Here is a 7,009-nt window from a genome sequence, read left to right as displayed (position 1 = left end):
GACAGCCTGCAAAGGGCTGTCTCTAGGTTGGAAACAGCCTGCAAAGGGCTGTCTCTAGGTGGGAGACAGCCTGGCCGGAGCTGTCTCTAGGTGGGAGACAGCCTGGCCAGGGCTGTCTCTAGGTGGGGGGCAGCCTGGCCAGCTATGTCTCTAGGTGGGAGACAGCCTGGCCAGGGCTGTATTGTCTCTAGTTGGGAGACAGCTTGGCCAGGGCTGTATTGTCTCTAGGTGGGAGACAGCCTGGCCAGGGCTGTATTGTCTCTAGGTGGGAGACAGCCTGACCGGGGATGTCTCTAGGTGGGAGACAGGCTGCGAAGGGCTGTCTCTAGGTGGGAGACAGCCTGGCCGGAGCTGTCTCTAGGTGGGAGACAGCCCGGCCAGGGCTGTATTGTCTCTAGGTGGGAGACAGCCTGGCCAGGGCTATCTCTAAGTGGGAGAAAGCCTGGCCAGGGCTATATTGTGTTTAGGTGGGAGACAGCCTGGCCAGGGCTGTCACTAGGTGGGAGACAGCATGGCCAGTGCTGTCTCTAGGTGGGAGACAGCCTAGCCATAGCTGTGTTGTCTCTAGGTGGGAGACAGCCCACCCAGGGCTGTATTGTCTCTAGTTGGGAGACAGCCTGGCCAGGGCTGTCACTAGGTGGAGACAGCATGGCCAGGGCTGTCTCTAGGTGGGAGACAGCCTGGCCAGGGCTGTATTGTCTCTAGGTGGGAGACAGCCTGGCCAGGGCTGTCTCTAGGTGGGAAACAGCCTGGCCGGGGCTGTCTCTAGGTGGGAGACAGCCTGGCCAGGGCGTCTCCCAGCCTGGCCAGGGATGTCTCTATGTGGGAGACAGCCTGGCCAGGGCTCTATTGTCTCTAGGTGGGAGACCGTCTGGCCAGGGCTGTCTCTAGGTGGGAGACAGCCTGGACACGGCTATCTCTAGGTGAGAGACAGCATGGCCAGGTCTGTATTGTCTCTAAGTGGGAGACAGCCTGGCCCAGGGCTGTCTCTAGGTGGGAGACAGCTGGCCAGGGCTGTATTGTCTCTAGGTGGGAGACAGCCTGGCCGGGGATGGCTCTAGGTGGGAGACAGCCTGCAAAGGGCTGTCTCTAGGTGGGAGACAGTCTGGCCGGAGCTGTCTCTAGGTGGGAGACAGCCTGGCCAGGGTTGTATTGTCTCTAGGTGGGAGACAGCCTGGCCATGCTATCTCTAGGTGGGAGACAGCCTGGCCAGGGCTGTATTGTCTCTAGGTGGGAGACAGCCTGGCCAGGGCTATCAATAGGTGGGAGGCAGCATGGCCAGGGCTGTCTCTATGTGGGAGACAGACTGGCCAGAGCTGTATTGTCTCTAGGTGGGAGACATTGTCTCTAGGTGGGAGACAGCCTGGCCAGGGCTGAATTGTCTCTAGGTGGGAGACAGCCTGGCCAGGGCTGTCTCTAGTTGGGAGACAGCATGGCCGGGGCTGTCTCTAGGTGGGAGACAGCCTGGCCCAGGGCTGTCTCTAGGTGGGAGACAGCTTGGCCAGGGCTCTATTGTCTCTAGGTGGGAGACAGCCTGGCCAGGGCTGTCTCTAGGTGGGAGACAGCATGGCCAGTGCTATCTCTAGGTGGGAGACAGCCCGGCCAGGACTGTATTGTCTCTAGGTGGGAGACAGCCTGGCCAGGGCTGAATTGTCTCTAGGTGGGAGACAGCCTGGCCAGGGCTGTGTCAGGAACTCACAGCCTCCGTTACGCCCACATGGTAAGAATCAAGGTAGGGGGGTTACTGGGACTGTGGGTGTAACGTTTCTGAGTCGCTGCCACCTTTGTCCCCATTGCAGATGTACTTGGTGTAGGGGTACAAGGTGTGCAGGACACAGAAAGCCAGGAAGACTACGTTTCCCAGCAGCCCCGGGCCTGAAACTACAGCTCCAGCAGCCCAGGACAACGCCCGATACAACGCGCATGCGCGAAGAGGCTACCGCGCATGCGCGATCACCGAAAGCTCGTCCGTGCTCGATTCTGCTGCCGAGAGGACGCATCTCACGGAGCTCCGGTGAAACTTCTCGCGGGGCCGCCCTCGCCACAAGACCCACCTTTAGGCCCCGCGATGTCAAAGATAAGTGTATTGCCTGCTTTTTTAAGATAACCAGAGGGAAGTGTGTACTGGAAAGGGACTTCGCTTACCAGTGACTATTGAAAGCTCACACACTGCGGGGGAGATACGCGAAAGCTCGCGAACTAACTAACCCACTAACTTTGCATGTGACATGCATTCGCCGGTTGCGGGTGCAAACATAGCAGTATGCTCGCCTGTTGCGGGCCATTCTAAACGTACTTAATGAAAATACAGGACTCTGCGCCAACAACTCAAGTTGAGTTAAATCTTAGATTATGCTTTATTGATCATCCATGACCATTGAGCCCATAATTGATAACATGTTTCGGCTCCACTGAGCCTTTTTCAAATCCGGGCTACCCATAATTGTAATATAGGACATACAATATATCATAGTCAAAAAACAATTTGTATGAACGACATCATAAAGTATAACATAATACCAGTTTTCAAATATCGTGACCACAAAATATGCATAATAACATGAAAGAAATTAGACAGAAAAACAAGGATGGGCAAAAGGGAAGGGTTCATGGGTGTAGAAAAATAGGCAAACATATCATAATACATTGTTATGTTTGAGTAAACAGAAAAAGAGCACAAAAAACAGAAACAAAAACACAAACAAAAAGAAAAAAAAGAAAAAAGAACCCATTAGTAATCATTATTCTTCAATTCATTGAATAATATAACCAAATTCTGCAATGGTCCCTTGAGACAAACTATTGTGCTAATGGATCGGGAGGATTATTTGGAAATGGCATCCAGACATTTAAATACCCCTGGGTGCTATGAATTAAGAACGGATGATTTTCGAAAATCAGCATTGGAGCAAGTTGAAGCGCACATACTCAATTGGCATAGAAAAGGATTGATAACGGATGATGAACGCACTTATTTATGGATAAAAGAACCGGTAACTCCAACAATGTACTTCTTACCGAAAATACATAAACCCTATGAAAGGATACCAGAGGGCCGCCCGATCATGAGTGGGATTGGGTGGGTCACAGAGAATATCTCGGAATATCTGGATCTATTACTCAAACCAAGGGCTATGTCACTTCATTCATATTTGCAAGATTCCACCAGCCTTATACGGAAACTAAAAAACTTTACTTGGCAGAGTACCTTCCTTCTAGCGACTCTAGATGTGAAGGCACTGTACACGTCTATTCAGCATAAATGGGCCATGATTGCAGTTGACTATACTTTCAGGCATGAGTCAGCCTCGTATTACAACCATTTGAACATGATTAAAGAAATGTTACATCTCACGTTTGATCTCAATGTCTTTACCTTTGACAACAAGGTATACCAACAGACCAAGGGGGTAGCTATGGGTACTAAATATGCCCCAGCATTGGCGAATATCTTCATGGGGATGTTGGAAGACAAAGCAATATACACTGAATCATTTTTCATTGAGAAAATCCAATTTTGGACAAGGTACATCGACGATGTTTTTTGCATCGTCGATAGTAGCATAGAGGAATTTCACGCATTTGTGGACAAGTTAAATCATAATTGTTTTGATATTCAATTTACTGGAGAATGCAACAAACAGCGGATACATTTTCTGGACTTGACAATATATTTGGAAGATCAAGTACTACAAACAACTACATTCAGAAAACCAACTGAAGTTAACTCAATATTACATGCTAAAAGTTGTCATTTTCGACCAACTATCACCAATATACCATTGGGTGAATATATCAGAGCGAGACGAAATTGTAATAGTAACTTAAAATTTGAAGAGGAATGTAATCTATTACAACGACGTTTTAGAAGGAGGGGATATGCCCAAAAAGACATAAGTAAAGCATATAAGAGAACCAAATTGATGCAGCAGCAGGATACTTTGAGACAGAGACAAGGGAATAATTTGGAAGCTAACATGCCGATTAGCTTTATCACTCAATATTGTTCAGACCACCAGAGATTACGAAAAATTTTGAACAAACATTGGTACCTACTTAAATTGGACAGTCATATTGGTGAGTTTGTGAGTGATCATCCACGCATTACCTTCAGAAGAGCAAATACACTTAAATCTATCCTTAGTCCATCGTTATTACCGGACATTGAGAGCACTACTCAAGGTACATGGTTACACAAGAAAGATTCTGGTTTCAGGAAATGTGGAGTCTGTCCACAATGTAAATATGCATACCAAAGAACAACGGAATTCGAAGATAAAAATGGAAAATGTTGGATCATTAAACAAGGAATTAATTGCAAAACAACTTTTGTAGTATATGGCATCATCTGTGTCTGCCACAAACTATATATTGGTAGCACCAAGAGACAGTTGAGAATCCGTATCCGTGAACATTTAGCCAAAATTGGCAGTCAAGACCCATCACTTCCGTTAGCTGAACATTGGCAAAAAACACATCAGCTACATCTCAAATCGGAAATTAGATTCATTGGTCTTAAACAAGTATCCTTGAACAAAAGAGGTGGTGACAGAGTGAAGGCGTTACGACAAGCGGAAGCAAGAGCAATTTGTTACTTCAATTCGACAAATACAGGACTTAATACAGATAATGAAATGGTTTCATTCTTGTGAGATGTAGTACATTGCAATCTGGCTTCTCAAGCTCGAATAATTTTCATTGTTATACCTGATTTAGAACACGGCTCATTGTTTATTAGGAGGTTACATGTATTTCAGGGTGTTGTTAAAGGGATACCCCATCATAATTGGTAGCTCAGTATGTTATTTGAATGTTGCGTGTAATGCTCACCAACCTTTTGTAGTTAGGTGCATTAGTGCCCGTGATTATACATTACTGTGATAGTAACCATTTAAGTATTCAACAAATATAAATTGGGTCAGGAGAAGCGTATACATGCTTTGTTAGTTTCTCAGGCTTTATTCAAATATTTTGAATTATATAGCATATGTAATTTGTAGAATGCTGGGGGATAGAATGCGGTTTTCAATGACGACGCTTGTCCTTGCGTCGCCATGGTAACCGCGCACAGTGATGACGCCTAGTATAAGAAGGCATACCTGGTAAGCGTTCGGCTTACCTGCCGACGCGTGTGACTGTTTGTGTTCCAGGAACTGGTAAGAGAGGACCGCTTATCTCATGGTTTACTTTTCAATGAGATTTAGCTTTAATGGTACTTGACGAGTAGCAACAAAATAAGCTATATGTTGTGCTTTCCGTACTTGATATACGTGTTCTATAATTGGAAATGCGTCATCATTTCACGTAATGATGGTTAATTACAATTGTCTTCACTACGGAACTTATAATGAATTGTTTTGAATAAGGCAGAAATGGCCTGTGACCATTAAGAAGAGTTGTTTTGCCCGTTTGGTGAAGGGCGGGATTTATTCTCATGAAAATGCCTAGTTGCCACAGGCAACCTTGATATACACAATTAATGTATATTCTAAATTGGACAATCAGTTTTATTTACCTTCGCTACTTACATTTTTTGTTTAGATTGATATTGGGGATTGTACCCCGTTACTACTACATGGACAAATAGTCATAAGAACTGGTTACATCAAATTTCGGGTAAGGACATCCACCAAGTTGTCAGTTTGTCTCAAGGGACCATTGCAGAATTTGGTTATATTATTCAATGAATTGAAGAATAATGATTACTAATGGGTTCTTTTTTCTTTTTTTTCTTTTTGTTTGTGTTTTTGTTTCTGTTTTTTGTGCTCTTTTTCTGTTTACTCAAACATAACAATGTATTATGATATGTTTGCCTATTTTTCTACACCCATGAACCCTTCCCTTTTGCCCATCCTTGTTTTTCTGTCTAATTTCTTTCATGTTATTATGCATATTTTGTGGTCACGATATTTGAAAACTGGTATTATGTTATACTTTATGATGTCGTTCATACAAATTGTTTTTTGACTATGATATATTGTATGTCCTATATTACAATTATGGGTAGCCCGGATTTGAAAAAGGCTCAGTGGAGCCGAAACATGTTATCAATTATGGGCTCAATGGTCATGGATGATCAATAAAGCATAATCTAAGATTTAACTCAACTTGAGTTGTTGGCGCAGAGTCCTGTATTTTCATTAATTAATTTCTTCAACGTATGGGACGGTTAGGCTTTTTACCGTCCTTATACAGTTGACCTGCGACTTCATTGACCGGATTTTGAAACTTTTAATCTTGCACGTATAACTATCGGGATTGTAAGGAGTCGCCCTGGTGGAGCAAGGTTTTTCAAAGCCACAGTTTTTCAAAACATTCTAAACGTACGCTCGCCTGTTGCGGGCCATTCTAAGCTAGCACTGTGAAAGGGCAAAGCTAACTTTCTCCCTTTTGTGTCAGGGGTGAGCCGCTATCGACAGCGACCAGAACGTTTCGCAGCGCACAGTCAGTGGAGCCGGCGGGCGGAAGAAGCGCACTGGAAACTCGGAACACTAGAGCTAAGTGCAAAATGTGATCAAAGCATTGTACCAGATTATATGTTTTACTTGTGGAATATTTAACCAGGGGGAACGTGAATTGCATATCGAACCCGATACTGGGCAAACTTGTGAATGGTGAACAAGTGCTGGGTTCCAGCCTAAGGGTAAAGCATGCATGTGGTAAGAATGCATGACTGAATGAACGCTCAAGGAGTTACAAAGGCAACTACCAAGGAGAAGGTAGTTCAGTTCAGACTCAGAAGGTCAGAGTCTGGGAACAACGTGACCCTAAACACCCTCTCCCTACCCATAACCTCTCCCTAACCCTCAATCCGGTTACCCTACCATCCCGAAACCTATCCAATCCGTGGACCATAACCCTCTTTCCCCGTGGGGGTCGCGGTGACCTGTGTTTTAACTAATCCAGGCGCCAAGACCGTCAAGGGGAGGTAGGAGTTCCTGCTACTTCTGCGTTGGGACGGACTTCGCCTTGACAGAAGCACGGACCCACGTATTTTGACACGCCCAAG

General features: G+C 45.3%; 1 long non-coding RNA gene across 1 annotated transcript; it reads left to right on the top strand.

Moving 5' to 3' along the window:
- Positions 1–4,318: 4,318 nt before the first annotated feature.
- On the top strand, positions 4,319–6,118 carry LOC138527326 (uncharacterized). The gene is made up of 2 exons (XR_011283895.1): positions 4,319–5,616; positions 6,008–6,118. It is a non-coding gene; the product is annotated as an uncharacterized lncRNA (long non-coding RNA).
- The last annotated feature ends 891 nt before the right edge of the window (positions 6,119–7,009 follow it).

Source organism: Ambystoma mexicanum, chromosome 14 (genome assembly GCF_040938575.1).
Source record: "Ambystoma mexicanum isolate Mex_15411 chromosome 14, UKY_AmexF1_1, whole genome shotgun sequence".
Classification (NCBI taxonomy): Eukaryota; Metazoa; Chordata; class Amphibia; order Caudata; family Ambystomatidae; genus Ambystoma; species Ambystoma mexicanum.
This window is presented reverse-complemented; position numbering and strand designations above follow the sequence as displayed.